Genomic DNA, 19684 nt, shown 5'->3' with positions numbered 1-19684 from the left:
AGATAATATAAATTTTTAAAATATTTTCATACAAGGTGACACAAATTTAAATCACTTTTACCATGAGCTGGAGATTTAAACTTTGATGGTTTTGAAGAAATTTGTAGTAAATGTTGGAATGATTAGTTTTGATTGTTCAGAATAGAGGTGACTAGGAACCTGATGAAAGGAAATACCAATGTCAAATGAAAGATTTCCTAGCCCAATGTTTCTTTCATCCTTATTAAATGAGTACTTTAAAATATGATATTGCTATTAGACCCTGAGGATGGTATTTTACTCCCACAAAAAAAAAAGAATTTAAAGAAGCTCTTGATTATATAACAGAATACAAAAAACTGAAAAATTAGTCATGCGCTAGTAAAGAAGCTAAATCTGGGCCAGATATGTATAGCTGCTATTTTTTGATAATGTTAATCTTTCTTAATAACATAAATGTTAATTGTCAAAAATAAATTTAATTAATGCTTTTTTATCCTTAGTAAATGTTTTCAAAGTATGACCCAGAAGCTGTAAAAAAGCTGAATGAAATAGAAAACAAAAATTGAAAATTTAAAAGAAAATTTTAACAGTGGAATGAACAACTGAGAACAAAATACGAAAAATATGTAGAAGACGATAAACATGTTATCAAAGCATTCAAAAAATTTAAATATGGAATTGTAGGATTAGTGTATAATGTGCAGTAAGCTATTGGAGAAAATATAGAAGCTGAAAAACAAGTAGTTCCATACACTCATCATCAAGAAGTCTGGAGATATACCACAAATTAAACAATATGATAGCCTTCAATGTAACCACACTTTAAGTGAATCAGAAATACAGAATGTGTTGTGTAAATATGAAGAACAGATTAAAGATAGGAAAAAAGGTAGCTCAAGTTCAGAGTGCTGTTAAAAACTAAAAGAGGATATAATAAATATAAGTGAAACTATGTTAAAGTACATCATCCATTGTGCAAACATAGTCTTTGGATTAAGAACTATTGGTACCTTTAAATATATTGGCAATAAACCAGAAAAATTTGATGAAGATGAGTTAACAGCCAATGGAAAGGAATATGAAGGTACAGATGGACTAATGAAACTGTTAACTAAATTACACATAATATAGTTAATATGGGTGACCCATTTGATGCTGTTGATTTATCAAACAATTCAGGTATATCATTCATTCTAAAGTATTATAATCTGAAAAGAAACAAATTAAAATAGAGTCAAGTAGAGGTATCAAAAAATTTGATAAAGAAATTTTTGATGACTACTTCACTAAATTAAGGGGATTTCAATCAAATACAGATTCTTCAGAAGTAGATGAGAAAATAATTGAAAGCTTAGAAAAGAAATATACAGAAAAACCAGTTGAATATGTTTGTATGAATGAGCTTAGAGATCTAATCGACAGATTAACAGGAATTCATGGTGAACAATTAGCTGAAAATAAAAATTAGCATAATGAAGAAGTTGGAATAATACACATGTTAATGAACAAATTTAATGATTTCATTATCAATAATCCTTTTTGGATAGTTTGCCACACATGTTTTGGAAAAATGGAAAATATCAAACAGTATTAGTTAACATATTACCTTTTGAAATGCAACTACCAGGCTACAGATTTTGTGGTCCAGGGACCAAAATAGATGAAAGATTAGCTACAGGAGACCAAGGAATATTTCTATCAGATGAAGCTTGCAAAAAATATTATGTTACATATAGAGATAATATAGATTTAGAGAAAAGACATGAAAGAGATAAAGAACTTCAGTTAGCTGCAAATGGAAGAATGCAAGTACTGACACATCCATTGGTGAAAAAGTAGCTGCACAGCAGTTACAGTAATAATGTATGGAAAACGAAAATTAGCTATAGGCCCAGCTGTGACTGCTTCAGTCATCATTGATACTGATGTTGATGAAAATGGAAGGGGTATATAATTTTTTTTTAAAAGATAATTTCATAAATTATTAAAAATATTAATTTTATTAAATCTATATAAAATTATTTATTTATATAAACGAATAACATTAGCATTGATTATACTTTGAAACCTAGTTACAAAATTAAACCAAAAGGAATCAAAATTAATCTCAATAATGAACCATTGAACAGTATTGATAATTTTTAACTGATGCACAAAAAAGAAAGAGATAAAAGAAAATGTGAAAATCTACTCATAACAATTCATATTCCTGTCGCAAAAAGAAGTTATTGAATCTCGAACAAAGCAGAAAGAAGGTTCCGGTCTAACAACACATTAAGGTGCTTTTCTTCAGCATTGCCATATCTAGCAACAATTGGTTCACTAGCACCTAGAATAGCTGATAATGTAAAAGCAGTATGGACAAGAAAAAAGGTGTTGCAGAATTAGAAGAATAAAAAAGATGTAATTTAGGAATGGAGAAGAAAGGAACTGGAACAAAAAAGTTCCAAAAAATGATCTGATGTTTATCCCACTGAATTAAGTAATTCAAATATAGAAAAACTTGCTGCTAATTTCATATTAAACACTTTTGTGGTGTTTTTGTGATTAATCAATTACCTAATCATCCAAGAGAATATGAATGTGGAACAGTAAATTTAGATACAACTGAACATGCTGGCACACATTGAAACAATTACTTAGGAATAAGGATAAAAAAACGTATTTGATTCATTTGAAGGAAATGTTCCTGAAGGGCTACTTTAATATCTTGGATCAAAGGAGTGGTGCTATAATAGAATATGAATACAAAATTTTAATGAAGTAATTTGTGGCCATTTGTGTGAATTTGTTTTAAAACTGGTGTCAGATAATTATATGATGCAGTCTACATCCAGTGACTATTGTAGCAGACTCCAGACTGCATCCTGCATCACCTGTCTAAACTTTAAAGCTTACTCAGTTTAATCAATGTATATTTTTGGAACTAAGGAATGGCCTAAAGGCAGCAGCAAAATCAATGAGCAAATAAACTTTAAAAAAATCAAAATAGTAATTGGATTCAAAAACCAAAGATTTTCGGTCACATATTAAAAAAGAAATAACTTCATAAACAAAAAATATTAAACACTTCAGTGACATTATAAGTGATTTTTATAATGCATAAGCAGAACTGAAATCAAAAATTGAAAATTTTCAGTTGTTAGTAGAGTCAAAAATAGAGTGTGTAATCAAGCAATTTCAAAATGAATTATGCAACATTTCTGAACCATCTAAAAGTTATATTGACTTAAAAGGTAGAAAACTGGTATATATAAAAGATTCTGTAAATGGTTATGATGCAGTTATGAAACAATACTTAGAAAATGAGCTTGCATCAGCTAAAGCAGACATTGCATCAACTATTGCTGACTCTAGTCAGAAACTTAGTCTGTGACTAAACAATCTTTTTACAAAACCTGTATACACAAGTACTCTGACATGCTTCAGTAACTATGTCAACAAAGAAGAACTAAAAAATCTTGCTACAAATCCTGAACAAAACAAAAGCTGAATACAAAAATATTCTAATAAATTTTAATAAAAGAAATACAATTTATGATAGAGCTATGGAAGAATATGATAAAAAGATGAATGACATCAGTTAAACACACAATTATGCTTAGACAAATTTAATAGACAGAAAATAAGGTCTTTAATAACAAATAATTGGATTTTAATTTTTATACTAACATCAACAAAATAACATATTATTTTTAGTAGATACTTATCCTTAAATAGTTTTGTTATTGTTAAAACATAGAAAAAGATTTATCATTTAATGGTTTTGATATTTCATTATGTGTATTTAATAATCTTTATGAAATAACTACTGGTAACCAAACCCAAATAAAAAATTCATAAATCAAATTTGCTAACTCTAAAATTAAATGATAAAGTTAAAATTGTTCCTGTAGATGTGAAAATGTTGAAATTTAATTTTGTGTAAATGAATGACATTAATCACTTTTCAGATAATCGTATTTGGTGTCTATGATTTAAAAATTACAGACATAAATCATCCAAATAGAACAACAACAACTAATGAAAGACAAATAATTGGAGGAATTTGTACAATTTGTAAAACTATAAAGAGTAAATTTGTTAAAAGTATTTGTAACTGATGTTCTGAATGAAGTACATAAATCAATGAGAAAAAATTTCAAAAGAAGAGATGTTGTATCACTTGGTAAGGAGGATTTACAGAAAGATCATCTAATACTGTTGGATTCTGGCAACGTAAGAGGAATTTCAAAAATAAATAAAGGATATAAATATTTATTAACTGTAATCTACATATCTTCAAGAAAGTTGTCCAAGAAATTTAGAAACAGACAATGGTAAAGAATTTTCTAATCAAAATCTTCAAGAACTTATAAACAATACAGTGTTAATCATTATTGGCTCAAATGGCTCTGAGCACTATGGGACTTAACATCTATGGTCATCAGTACCCTAATCATTATTCACATCTTACTGAATTAAAAGCATCTGTTTTTGAAAGGCTTAATAGAACACTTAAAGAATAGATGTAGATATATTTCATCTTCAAGGTAACTATAAACAAATTGATTTGGTTTCTAAATTAATTTACGAATACAATTTCACAAAGAATTCTACAATAAAAGTGAAACTAATAGAAGCTAATAAAAACTATAAGCCAACCAACATTATATCTAATGATAAACCATATCGCAGAGTTAAGTCTGCTTTAGCTGACACATAATATAAAATAAGAGATAAAGTTAGGATTAGTAAACTTAAAGGGAGCTTTGAAAAAGGACAATACAAGGTCAACTGGTCAACAGAAATTTTTGAAACTGAAGTTGTTCTTCATCCAATCACACATAAATAAATGGTATTGGATGGAGTAAAAACAAAAAGGAAGTTTTATGGGTATGAACTACAGAAAATAATTATTAATGAAGATTTGAGAAAGAAAGGCAATTAAATATATGTTAAATAGTTGGGTTAGTAAGGACAACTTTATTTTATAAAGCATCTCTTACATTTTCTAAAAGTTGTTGTTCAGTATGCCTGTTAGTCATTGGAGAAAATAATATTTTGATTCATTCTTCTTTAATTTTACTGCACAAGTTTATTGAATTAGTGTCATAGTTTAGTCTTCTTATTTCTTCATAATTTGGGTGTGTATCTAAAAGTACATTTAACTATGTTTATTGCTTTCTTTTTTGACATCTACTAACATAGCAATCATATTCAAAATCTTTATCTGATAGTTGTAGTATAAAAACATATTTCCAAATCAGTATTTTCAGTTGGCACAATGACATATGCTTGCATTTTGATATTTTGTTCTACAAGCAATTCTTCTCATCATTTTAAGTTTTGAATTTCTTCTCTTCTTTTCTTCAGTACGCACATTGACATTTTGTTGTTGTTGTGGTCTTCAGTCCAGAGACTGGTTTGATGCAGCTCTCCACGCTACTCTGTCCTGTGCAAGCTTTTCCATCTCCAAGTGCCTACTGCAACCTACATCCATCTGAATCTGCTTAGTGTATTCGTCTCTTGGTATCCCTCTACGATTTCCACACTGCCCTACAATACTACATTGGTGATCCCTTGATGCCTTAGAACATGTCTTACCAACTGATCGCTTCTTCTAGTCAAGTTGTGCCACAAATTTCTCTTCTCCCACTTCTATTCAGTAGCTCCTCAGTAGGTATATGATCTACCCACCTGATCTTTAGCATTCTTCTGTAGCACCAGAATTCGAAAGCTTCTATTCTCTTCTTGTCTAAACTATTTATCGTCAATGTTTCATTTCTATACATGGCTACAATCCATACAAATACTTTCAGAAAAGACTTCCTGACACTTAAATCTATACGGAATGTCAACAAATTTCTCTTTTTCCTAATCTAATTCCCTCAGCAGCACCTGATTTAATTCGACTACATTCCATTATCCTTGTTTTCATATCGTAGGCTTTCCTGGCGTAATAAATCTTGAAAGTCTGGCCACATGGACGAGATGCTCTTAACAGATTTTTGGACCACTTCAACTGCCTTCATCCCTACATTAAATTTACCATGGAGGTTGAAAGATGATGTGGTTTATAAAAAGCCAGATGGTACTTTGGGACATAGTATTCACGGAAAGCCAACGCACACAGATCAGTATCAGCGTTCTAAGAGTTGTCATCCCCCACACCAACACAGAGGCGTCCTTAGGACTTTGGTATGTAGAGCATATGCCATTTCCGACGCGGACAGCTTAACACAACAACTTGCGCATTTTTAAGGAATATAGATACTCTGAATAGTAGATTCGTTGGGCTATGGAGTTTGAACCATCAATGGAGGTACATGCAGAGGAAATAGATTGGTCGACTTTATCCTTTAAGCTGGGTGCATATCTTTTAAGATAGGAAGAATTTTAAGGAATTTTAACATTAAGAGTGTGTTCCGTCCACCTTCTAAGATTAAGGCTCTACTCGGCTCTGTGAAAGGTGATTTGGGGCTTAGGAAACATGGTGTCAATGTGGGAAGGCTTACATAGGTCGTTCGATTCGAAAAGTTCATGACTGAGGTGTGGAGTATCGCCATCATACGAGGCTACAACAGCCGGAAAAATCGGCAGTAGCAGAACACTGCTTAAATGAGGGACACGGTATGAAATTTGAAGAAACTGTGGTAGTTGCCAACACTTCTGGATTTTGGAACACTATCTACAAAGAAGCAGTTGAAATTAGGTTGGTGGATAACTGAATTAACAGAGACAATGGGTTTCCTCTTAGCAAGACGTGGAATCCTGTACTATCTCGCATCAAAACAGAACGTTCTTCGCTCTGGCCAGCCTGAGTATTCAATATTCGTCCCTGAGTGTGATGTTTCGATGCCGCTATGTGTTCTACTAAGGGCGCACCACATGCCCAGTCTTGGAGGGCAGGAACTGTGATTCCGTCAGCTTGGCGTCAGTTCTCGGGACTTATCAGCAGAAGCAGATTGCTCCAGAAGATGGCAACGTGTTGGATCGCTGAAATTCCGAATCAAGATGATTTTAGGATCCGGCAGCAAACCTGAAGAGACGTTCAAGATCCTTGTTTTGCTTTTTTGATATTCATCTTATATCCTCCTTTCAAGACACTGTTCATTCCATTCAATTGCCCTTCCAAGTCCTTTGATATCTCTGACAGAATTACTATGTCATCAGCAAACCTCAAAGTTTTTATTTCTTATCCATGGCTTTCAATTCCTACTCCGAATTTTTCTTTTGTTTCCTTTACTGGTTGCTCAGTATACAGATTGAATAACACCAAGGATAGGCTACAACCCTGTCTCACTCTGTTAGCAATCACTGCTTCCCTCTCAAGCCAATCGACTCTTATAAATGCCATCTGGTTTCTGTACAATTTGTAAATAGCCTTTCTCTCCCTGTATTTGACCCCTGCCACCTTCAAAATTTGAAAGAGAGTATTCCAGTCAACATTGTCAAAAGATTTCTCTAAGTCTACAAATGCTAGAAACGTAGGTTTGCGTTTCCTTAGTCTATCTTCTAAGATAAGTCGTAGGCTCAGTACTGTCTCACGTGTTCCCACGTTTGTATGGAATCCAAAATGATCTTCCACAAGGTCGGCTTCTACTAGTTTCTCCATTCGTCTGTAAAGAATCCGTGTTAGTATTTTGCAGCCGTGACTTATTAAGCTGATAGTTCGATAATTTTCATACCTGTCAACACCTATTTTCTTTGAGATTGAAATTATTATATTCTTCTTGAAGTCTGAGGGTATTTCGCCCATCTCGTACATCTTGCTCACCAGATGGTAGAGTTTTGTCAGGGATGGCTCTTCCAAGGCCATCAGTGATTTTAATGGAATGTTGTCTACTCCTGGAGCCTTGTTTCGACTTAGGTCTTTCAGTGCTCTGTCAAATTCTTCAGAAGTATCATATGTCTCATTTCATTTTCATCGACATCCTCTTCAATTTCCATAATATTGCCCTCAAGTACACCTTCTTGTATAGATCCTCTATACATTTCATCTTCATCGACATCCTCTTCAATTTCCATAATATTGCCCTCAAGTACACCTTCTTGTATAGATCCTCTATATACTCCTTCCACCTTTCTGCTTTCCCTTCTTTGCTTAGAACTGGTTTTCCATCTGAACTCTTGATATTAATCCAAGTGGTTCTCTTTTCACCATAGGTCACCTTAAATTTCCTGGAGGCAGTATCTCTCTTATCCCTTGTGATATATGCCTCTACTTTCTTACATTTGTCTTCTAGCCATTCTTGCTTAGCAATTCCGCACTTCCTGTCGATCTCACTTTTGAGACATTTCTATCCCTTTTTCCTGCTTCATTTACCGCATTTTCATATTTTCTCTTTTCATCAATTAAATTCAATATCTCTTCTGTTGCCAATTTATACTAGCCCTCGTCCTTTCACCTACCTGATCCTCTGCTGCCTTCAGTATTTCATCTTTCATAGCCTTTCCCCCGCTCTTGTCAACCATTCCCTAATGCTCTGTATGAAAATCTATACAACCTCTGGTTTAGTCAGTTTATCCAGGTCCCATCTCCCCAAACTCCTACCTTTTTGCAGTTTCTTCAGTTTTAATCGACAGTTCATTACCAATAGGTTGTGGTCAAAGTCCACATCTGCCCCTGGAAATGTCTTAAAACTTAAAACCTGACTCCTATATCTCTGTCTTACCATTATATAATCTACGTGAAACCTTTCAGTGTCTCCAGGCCTCTTCCAGGTATACAACCTTCTTTCATGTTTCTTAAACCAAATGTTAACTATGATTAAGTTATGCTCTGTGCAAAATTCTACCAGGCAGATTCCTCTTTCTTTCCTTCCTGACTTCCATATTCACCTACTACTTTTCCTTCTCTTCCTTTTTCTACTGTCCAATTCCAGTCCCACATCGCTACTAAATTTTGTCTCCCTTCACTATCTGAATAATCTTCGATCTCTTTATCATTTGTGGAACTAGTGGGCATCTGAACTTGCACTACTGTGGTGGCATGGGCTTCGTGTCTATCTTGGCTACAATAATGCATTCACTATGCTGTTTGTAGTGGCTTGCCCACACTCCTATTTTTGTATTCATTATTAAACCTACTCTTGCATTACACCTATTTGATTTTGTATTTATAACCTTGTATTGTCCGCAGATCGTGGTCTTGCGGTAGCATTCTCGAGTCCTGAGGTCCTGGGTTCGATTCTTGGTGGCGTCAGGGCTTTTTACCTGCCTCGAGATGACTGGATGTTGCGTCGTCTTCATCATCATTCATCCCCGTTATGGTCAGAGGAAGGTGATGGCAAACCACCTCCACTAGGACCTTGCCTAGTACGGCAGTGCGGGTCTCCCGCACCATCCCCTATACTCTGTTACAGAGTATGGGACGTCATCATCAACTGGAAACGTGAATGATTCCCCCCCCCCCCCATGAACCGTGGACCTTATCGTTGATGGGGGGGGGGCCTTGCGTGCCTGAGCGATACCGATAGCCTTGCTATATGTGCAACCACAATGGAGGGGTATCTGTTGAGAGGCCACACAAACGTGTGGTTCCTAAAGAGGGACAGCAGCCTTTTCAATAGCTGCAGGGGCCACAGTCTGGATGATTGGCTGATCTGGCCTTGTAACACTAACCAAAATGGCCTTGCTGTGCTGGTAGTGTGAAAAGCTGAAAGCAAAGGGAGTCTACACCTGTAATTTTTCCGAATGGCATGCAGCTTTACTGTATGGTCAAATGATGATGGCGTCCTCTTGGGTAAAATATTCTGGAGAAAAAATAGTCCCCCATTCGGATCTCCCAGCGGCGATGACTCAAGAGGACGTCGTTATCAGGATAAAGATAACTGGCGTTCTACAGATCGGAGCATCGAATGTCAGACCCCTTAATCAGGCAGGTAGGTTAGAAAATTTAAAAATGGAAATGGATAGGTTATAGTTAGATATAGTGGGAATTAGTGAATTTCTTGGCAGGAGGAACAAGACTTTTGGTCATGTGAATAGAGGGTTATAAATACAAAATCAAATAGGGGTAATGCAGAAGTAGGTTTAATAATGAATAAAAAAAATAAGAGTGAAGGTAAGCTACTACAAACAACATAGTGAATGCATTATTGTTGCCAAGATAGACACAAAGCCCACACCTAGTACAGTAGTACAAGTTTATATCCCAACTAGCTCTGCACATGACGAAGAAGTTGATGAAATGTATGATGACATAAAAGAAATTATTCAGATAGTGAAGGGAGACGAAAATTTAATAGTCATGGGTGACTGGAATTCGATAGTAGGAAAAGGGAGAGAAGGAAATGTAGTAGGTGACTATGGATTTTGGGGGAAGAAATGAAAGCGGAAGCCGCCAGGAAGAATTCTTGAACCAAGCTTACACTTGGTTCAAGAATCATGAAAGAAGGTTGTATACATGGAAGAAGCCTGAAGATACTAGAAGGTATCAGATTATATAATGGTAAGACAGAGATTTAGGAACCAGGTTTTGAATTGTAAGACATTTCAAGGGGCAGAAGTGGACTCTGGCCACAATCTGTTGATTATGAATTGTAGATTAAAATGGAAGAAACTGCATAAAGGTGGAAATTTAAGGAGAAAGGTCCAGGATAAACTGACTAAACCAGAGGTTGTACACAGTTTCAGGGAGAGAGTAAGGGAACAAATGGCAGGAATGGGGGAAAGAAATACAATAGAAGAAGAATGGGTAGTTTTGAGGAATGAAGTAGTGAAGCCAGCACAGAATCAAGTAGGTGAAAAGATGAGGGCTAGTATAGTTCCTTTGGTAACAGAAGAATTATTGAATTTAATTGATGAAAGGAGAAAATATAAAAATGCAGTAAATGAAGCAGACAAAAAGGAATACAAACGTGTCAAAAATGAGATCGACAGGAAGTGCAAAATGGCTAAGCAGGGATTGCTAGAGGACAAATGTAAGGATGTAGACGCTTATCACATTAGGAGTAAGATAGATACTGCCTACAGGAAAATTAAAGAGACCTTTGGAGCAAAGAGAACCACTTGTATGAATATCAAGAGTTCAGATGGAAACCCAGTTCTAAGCAAAGAAGGGAAAGCAGAAAGGTGGAAGGAGTATATAAAGGGTCTGTACAAGGGCGATGTACTTGAGGACAATATTATGGAAATGGAAGAGGATGTAGGTGAAGATGAAATGGGAGATATGATACTGTGTGAAGAGTTGGACAAAGCACTGAAAGACCTAAATCGAAACAAGGCCCCGGGAGTAGACAACATTCCGTTAGAACTATTGACAGCTTTGGAAGAGGCAGTCGTGACGAAACTCTACCATCTGGTGAGCAAGAAGTAAGAGACAGGCGAAATGCCCTCAGACTTCATGGAGAAGATAGTACTTCCAATCCCAAAGAAAGCAGTTGTTGACAGATGTGAAAATTACTGAAATATCAATGTAATTAGGCACAGCTGCAAAATGCTAACCTGAATTCCTTACAGACAAATGAAAAAGCTGGTAGAATCCGACCTTGGGGAAGATCAGTTTGGAGTCCATACAAACATTGGAACACGTGAGGCAATACCGAGCCTATGACTTATCTTAGAAGATAGATAAATGGCAGTTATAAGAGTTGAGGGGCATGAAAGGGAAGCAGTGGTTGGGAAGGGAGTAAGACAGGGTTGTAGCCTATCCTGAATGTTATTCAATCTGTATATTGAGCAAGTAGTAAAGGAAATAAAAGAAAAATTCGGAGAAGGGATTAAAATCCATGGAGAAGAAATAAAAACTTTGAGGTTCGCCGATGACATTGTAATTCTGTCAGACACAGCAAAGAACCTGGTAAAGCAGTTGAAAAAAATAGAGTGTCTTCAAAGGAGGATATTCGTAAGATGACCATCAACAAAGGCAAAACGAGGGTAATGGAATGTAGTCGAACTAAGTTGGGTGATGCTGAGGGAATTAGATTACGAAATGAGACACTTAAAGTAGTAAATGAGTTTTGTTATTTGGGGGAGCAAAATAACTGCTGATGGTTGAAGTAGAGAGGATATAAAATGTATACTGGCAATGGATCAGAAGGTGTTTCTGAAGAAGCGAAATTTGTTACCATTGAGAATAGATTTAAGTGTCAGGAAGTCGTTTCTGAAAGTATTTGTATGGAGTGTAGCCATGTATGGAAGTGAAACGTGGACGATAAATAATTTGGACAAGAAGAGATTAGAAGCTTTCGAAATGTGGTGCTACAGAAGAAAGCTGAAGATTAGATGGGTAGATCACATAACTAATGAGGAGGTATTGAATAGAATTGATTAGAAGAGAAATTTGTGGCACAACGTGACTAGAAGAAGGGATCAGTTGGTAGGACATGTTCTGAGTCATCAAGGGATCACCAGTTTAGTATGGAGGGCAGTGTGGAGGGTAAAACTCGTAAAGGGAGACCAGGAGATGAATACACTAAGCAGATTCAGAAGGATGTAGGTTGCAGTAGGCACTTGGAGATGAAGAAGCTTGCAAAGGACAGAGTGGCATGGAGAGATGCATCAAACCAGTCTCTGGACTGAATACCACAAAAACAAGAACAACAACAACTCTCGCATGATATAGAATTTCTTCTCTTGTGTTCTTAAATTCTAACATTTCAGCCATGTCCTTAGTTAAATCCATGAGTTACTGTCTTTATCAATTATAACAAACATATTTTTTCCTATACACAGTCCTGTTGTTGTTCTGAAACATATTTATTAGTGGTTCTCCTGATATAGTGACAGATGAAGTAGATGTATTTACAGTTGGGTCCATTTAACAGAAAACCTTTTTTCGTAATTTTTTTACGTTTATTAATAAAAATTATATAATATAATATAATATGATATAGTGTAAAATAATATAATACAATGTAATATAATATAACATAATTAATATAATATAATATAATATAATATTTATGAGAAAAATAATACTTTCATAATCTCTATCCAAAAGTTATCCTGAAGGTGATATATCAAAATTCACAGATCATTTACTGATGAGATTGTGAATTATTTATAGAATCTAAATGCAGAACAATCATGTGTTGTTCATGTATACTATAAAAAACAGATCTAAAATTTGTATTCCACTCTATTCCCAAATATTCATTTGCAAAATTAACCATTGGATTCTTTTTGTCTAGTTATTTCAATATATTCTAGGTTGCAATTTTTTAAGGAATCTAATAAATGAATAAAACACAATATAAAATTAGTAATCAATACATTTTTCTCTTCAAGTATCATTTTATGGAAACAGATAGTTTTGTATTTCCTTATATAAACAGATCTTATAAATGAAGAGCCTAAAAGTAAGTGATTAAAAAGCTAGAGCAAAATAACTGTGAATAAAAAGTTATTCTAAAATGAGAAAACAGCAACTTATTGATCTTATTAACAACAACAAGAGTAATAATATTAACACTAATCATAACAGATAAGGAACATGAACTTATTGAAATGATTCATCTTGTGTGCGAGTATTAATTTTGGCCAGTTATATCTAATCTGTTTAACAAATGAAACATATGAAGCTAGAGTTGTTGACTATATAAAAAAGAAAAATCCACACACTGAATTTAATTGGATCTATATCAAAGAAAGAAAAATTATGTGAAGATTTTATGAAAGAATTTCAAGCTAAATTAAATCAGTGAGATATATTTGTATGTAAATTTCCAGATAGTCTCTGATATATATACACTCCTGGAAATGGAAAAAAGAACACATTGACACCGGTGTGTCAGACCCACCATACTTGCTCCGGACACTGCGAGAGGGCTGTACAAGCAATGATCACACGCACGGCACAGCGGACACACCAGGAACCGCGGTGTTGGCCGTCGAATGGCGCTAGCTGCGCAGCATTTGTGCACCGCCGCCGTCAGTGTCAGCCAGTTTGCCGTGGCATACGGAGCTCCATCGCAGTCTTTAACACTGGTAGCATGCCGCGACAGCGTGGACGTGAACCGTATGTGCAGTTGACGGACTTTGAGCGAGGGCGTATAGTGGGCATGCGGGAGGCCGGGTGGACGTACCGCCGAATTGCTCAACACGTGGAGCGTGAGGTCTCCACAGTACATCGATGTTGTCGCCAGTGGTCGGCGGAAGGTGCACGTGCCCGTCGACCTGGGACCGGACCGCAGCGACGCACGGATGCACGCCAAGACCGTAGGATCCTACGCAGTGCCGTAGGGGACCGCACCGCCACTTCCCAGCAAATTAGGGGCACTGTTGCTCCTGGGGTATCGGCGAGGACCATTCGCAACCGTCTCCATGAAGCTGGGCTACGGTCCCGCACACCGTTAGGCCGTCTTCCGCTCACGCCCCAACATCGTGCAACCCGCCTCCAGTGGTGTCGCGACAAGCGTGAATGGAGGGACGAATGGAGACGTGTCGTCTTCAGCGATGAGAGTCGCTTCTGCCTTGGTGCCAATGATGGTCGTATGCGTGTTTGGCGCCGTGCAGGTGAGCGCCACAATCAGGACTGCATACGACCGAGGCACACAGGGCCAACACCCGGCATCATGGTGTGGGGAGCGATCTCCTACACTGGCCGTACACCACTGGTGATCGTCGAAGGGACACTGAATAGTGCACGGTACATCCAAACCGTCATCGAACCCATCGTTCTACCATTCCTAGACCGGCAAGGGAACTTGCTGTTCCAACAGGACAATGCACGTCCGCATGTATCCCGTGCCACCCAACGTGCTCTAGAAGGTGTAAGTCAACTACCCAGGCCAGCAAGATCTCCGGATCTGTCCCCCATTGAGCATGTTTGGGACTGGATGAAGCGTCGTCTCACGCGGTCTGCACGTCCAGCACGAACGTTGGTCCAACTGAGGCGCCAGGTGGAAATGGCATGGCAAGCCGTTCCACAGGACTACATCCAGCATCTCTACGATCGTCTCCGTGGGAGAATAGCAGCCTGCATTGCTGCGAAAGGTGGATATACACTGTACTAGTGCCGACATTGTGCATGTTCTGTTTCCTGTGTCTATGTGCCTGTGGTTCTGTCAGTGTGATCATGTGATGTATCTGACCCCAGGAATGTGTCAATTAAGTTTCCCCTTCCTGGGACAATGAATTCACGGTGTTCTTATTTCAATTTCCAGGAGTGTATATATATATATATATATATATATATATATATATATATATATATATATATATATATACATAACATATCAGAGATTATCAGGAGATTTTATGAGTGTCTCAAGATAAAATAAGTTGAGATAGTATATCAAGTGTTTTCTGAAGATTATATAATGGTATTTAAACTTAAAGTTAACTGAAAATATTTTAAACTGTCTAAATTTATCAAAATCTTTCATGCAGAAAATAATAACACCTGATGAAATAATGGAGGACACTGTAGGTAGCAGTTGCCACTGCTTCATAACTGCTTCAGCAGCCACTCATTCTATCTGCTTAATTAATGAAAATCATCATTTTGTCAAAAATAAATGTAACTTGCTTTGACTGTTGCTGGATTATAATTAAGTCTTAACATTTCTTCATATTGGATGTCTGTCTTCAGTTCTGTATAACTGCCTTTGTAAGTTTTTTCAGTTTGCTCTAATGACATAATAATTATATTCAAAGTTCTCATCAAATAATTTTAAAACAATGAATGTGGTCTTAAATTTACATCAAATAAGAAGAAAATAGCGGGAGTAGATCAAATTTATCCATTCAGTAGTTAGCTATTTGAGCAAGAAAAAGGAAAAAAACTACTTAAAAAGAATTTATTTGAGACTGAAGAAGTAAGATCCAAATTTAATGAAGAATTTAAAGCTTTGTGTGTTGAGTATAAAATAAACTTTAACAATGTTAATATTAGGTGAGCTTCAGGCATGAGCCACACCCTTGAGCTAAAAAGGGCCAATAAAACTCTTCATTGGAAGCTTAAGCTGTTAAGCCCACTATTAAGTCTGTGCTTAGCTACTTTGGAGATGAAATTAGTTATTACAGTCTTAGTTGCAGGAATCCTATTGCAGCAGGTTGTACGTTCACCATGGGTTTACATCTCACCAACCAATCTTGATGGAGCTCTTGGTGGGGGGGGGGGGGGGTTGGCCAAGAAACAGAGCTCCATCAGGACCGAGACGGCATTGACTTTGTGTCATACAACACGTGATGGATGTTGAATATTCAGAAGAGTTCTTTTATGCAGTGAACACATGGTATGTCGTGCGGCGATCACTCTGTTTTTAAAATAATTGAAAAGCCACAATTGCTTCAATATCGTTTACTAGATGACTGGTTTCAGCACTCTGAAGGTGCCAGATCTGATGATGGCACCTTCAGAGAGCTGAATTGTTGGAACCCATTGAAGGAAATTAAAAGGATTTATGCCATTCCAGCACAGACAATAACTCAGTTCTCCACTCCTACAATAGGAGGGAAATAGTATATATTGATAATGGTGAACATACTTTGGGAACAGGTTGTGCACTAGGCAAAATGACTGCTAAATTAAAAAATAATGGGTTACAGATTGGGCTTCAGCTGGACCTAAGTTATTATTTCTAGAAAAATTATAAAAATACAGATATGAAAATGAAAGGATTTCTCTTTAAACTATAAGAATATTCAAAAGCTGAATGGTGAATCTATGATAAGATTGAGGATGAAGTGAAACAAATGATATAGTTAGGGTACAACCAAAACTAGAGACATAAATACTAAAAATTTAATAAAGAAAATGGTTAGGAAAGAAATCTCATTTGAGTAAGATAAAAGAATAGTTCTAGAAAATATGGGTATTACATTTTATTAATAAATTTTTATTCTGTATAAATGGAAGCCTTACTGAAGAAGCTCAACAACACTAACAATACTAATTTGTGTAAGAAAATTAGTGAGTGGCAGTTAAATATATTATTTAACATTACTGGTTGGGAAATATTGATTACTAGACATGGAGAGAAAATATGTTTGGAAATGAATAATGAATTTAAAATTATTGTGCCAGACAGATATTTAAAATTAGTGGTTGGGATTTTCAATTTTATGAAGGAGGGAATATTAAAGTGAGGTATACAGGAATGAAGAAGCTTAAAAATGATGAATTCCATGACCACGAATTTTTTGTTTAAATTGTTTTGAGATTTTCATACATATATTATGATTTTTTCTTTTAATTTGGAGGAGCTTGAGAAGAATGTTAATTAATTTTCACTCAAATGCACCAAATGAGCCCCACTCAGTAGTTAGAATTAGAGATGATAAATATTCATAAAATTTAATTGCTTCTTTTATCTTTGGCTTAGTTTTGGGTCCAAATTATTTTTAAAAAATTAAGTCTAGTGCGCTCGAAAGTGATGTGAACTTTTATATAGTAGTAATAGTAGTAGTAGAACTAGTAATAGTAAGTGGGTGTGTTGAATGAAGTTGCCATGCTTTTATTGCGCTCCCTTTTTCGATGAATGAATTAAATTAATTTTATTTTAATTTTTAATTAATTTTATTTATGAAAGTTGTCAGGTTTAATTACTTCATAATAATATAAAATTCATTTAATTAATTCGTCAAATAAAGGGAGTACAATAAAAACCTGCCAGCTGCATTCAGTGTATCAAATTAGCGGTCGAAGCGCGCAAAAGCAGCATGAAAGTTCAGACGAGGCCGAATCGTCGTTTTATGGGCTCCTTGACATTACGGCTACAGTCGTGCACGCTGCAGGCTGCAAACAGGTGACCCGCGCGCTGGGCCACTGAGCTGCAGACTCGGACCGACCACGCGGTCTTGCCTCGCCGATGTTCCCTTCACGCCTCTTCTCCGAGTTACAGAAGAGCTACTCAGCACAGATTCATATGATCTTGCGTTATCTTGCGCTCTGTGTACTGTACACCACCAACTAACGAGAAAATCGAATATCACACACACACACACACACACACACACACACACACACACACAATTCACAGTGAATCTATTCGAAGGAATGAGTCTATTAAGTTGTTGCATAAGATGGTAGCGTTTTCCCATAAGTTTAATAAACACACAGATGCACATAACAGAGACAGATATGCTCCTTCACTATCTGTTGAAAGCTTGCCAACGCTAGGCTAACTTCTTGATTCCGAGATCGTAGATATCACGTGGTTTTGATGTGCGGTGCTCGTCGAGCCGTGTTGGCGGTACATTTTCATGCGGAGAGCAAGTTTCTTGAAGACTCTTCGACAGAGAGCTGAAAAGGTGAAAATCTGAGGCCGCAAAATCAGATGAAGAAGGTGGATGTGGAATGACTTCCAACTCAACTCCTGTATAATGGCTTTTTTTTTTTTTCTTTTCTCTTTTTTTTCGAGTCTAGCACCATTCACGAAGTCTTCTTGGTCGTTGTTCTTAGATTACGTCTGCAAGACGTCTCAGTTGTTGACAATAAACGTCAGAAGTGATGGTCACACTTGGGGAAGCAATTCGTAGTACATCACACCGTCGCTATTCCAGCAGATGCACCGCTATTCCACAAGACGCATAACATTATGTTTTGTGGACGCGGGCAGTTCTTTGCACGGGGATTTGCTGTTGTGTTTGGGCTCGACCATTTCTTTCTTTTTTTTATCTTAGCGTAAAGACACCATTTCTCGTCACCAGTAACGATACTGCTGGATAGGAATAGTCGGTATAGCTAACGAGCCAACCGATAACGAGCAAGCAGAGATGCACAAATGGTCACCCGCTGATTTTTGTGGTGTCGGCTCAGGGCATGATGTACCCCCCTGCACCCGATTTTTGAACTTTCTCCAATGCATACAAATGTCGCAAGATGATGACCATAGCTCATCACATTTGCCAGTTTTGACTACAATAACGTGGACGACCATTATGGATTAATGCGTTTAAAAGATCTTCATCAAACCCCGAAGGTCTTCCTGACCTTGGGGAATCAGTAATGACGAAACGATCCTTGCATTTTCTTGCCGTTCTCTGTCCAGTGGCATTATCACCATACACGGTGCAAATTTTTCTGGCTGCCTCCGTTCCATTAACCCTCTACTGAACTCAAGCAGAAGAATATGTCGGAAATCTGATTTCTTCACTTGGCGCTCCATTTTCCAGCTTCCACACCTCCACTCACTGCCTCCAGATAACACAATGGCAATAATTAAACTCAAATAGCAAGAGTGAACTACAAATAAAAATGACGATGGGTAAATAAACCTGCGCAACCGGAATACCAACATGCAAACTAAAAACTCTACTAACTTACGCACCACCCTTAGAGGTTGGATTAGCTCACAACAACAACAAGCTGAAGATATAAGCTATTATTTACAGCTGAACGAACAACAAGAAGATCTGTGAAAGTTTACGGGATCATTCCGAGATATTGACAGAAGCTGAAGAAATGAACTAAAATTTGTATTATGGCTGGGACTTGAACCCATGTCGCCACTTACCAGGTGAATGTACTCACCATAATATCACCGTAACAGCACAGCTAATCCTTCTGCACAGACTACAGTAGTCCAGTGCCGTCCCTAATACAAACTTCATTTGACGACTTCAGCCCGTTCCCCCTTTCTTAAGTGGTCATTTCGAGATACTCCATTCTTCAATGTCGCTGTTCACTGTGTCAGAGAAGTTGATGATTGAGAATCTGTCAGTCATGGTGAGTGTCAAACACAGCTCTGTTAATGTGTTGTTGCGATGCTGCCCAGCAAATACATCGCTAAATATATGCAGTTCTTCCCATTCTGCAGGAATCCCGTTA

Source organism: Schistocerca piceifrons, chromosome 1 (genome assembly GCF_021461385.2).
Source record: "Schistocerca piceifrons isolate TAMUIC-IGC-003096 chromosome 1, iqSchPice1.1, whole genome shotgun sequence".
Taxonomy (NCBI): Eukaryota; Metazoa; Arthropoda; class Insecta; order Orthoptera; family Acrididae; genus Schistocerca; species Schistocerca piceifrons.
The sequence above is the reverse complement of the archived record's forward strand: the minus strand, read 5'-3'. Positions refer to the sequence as shown.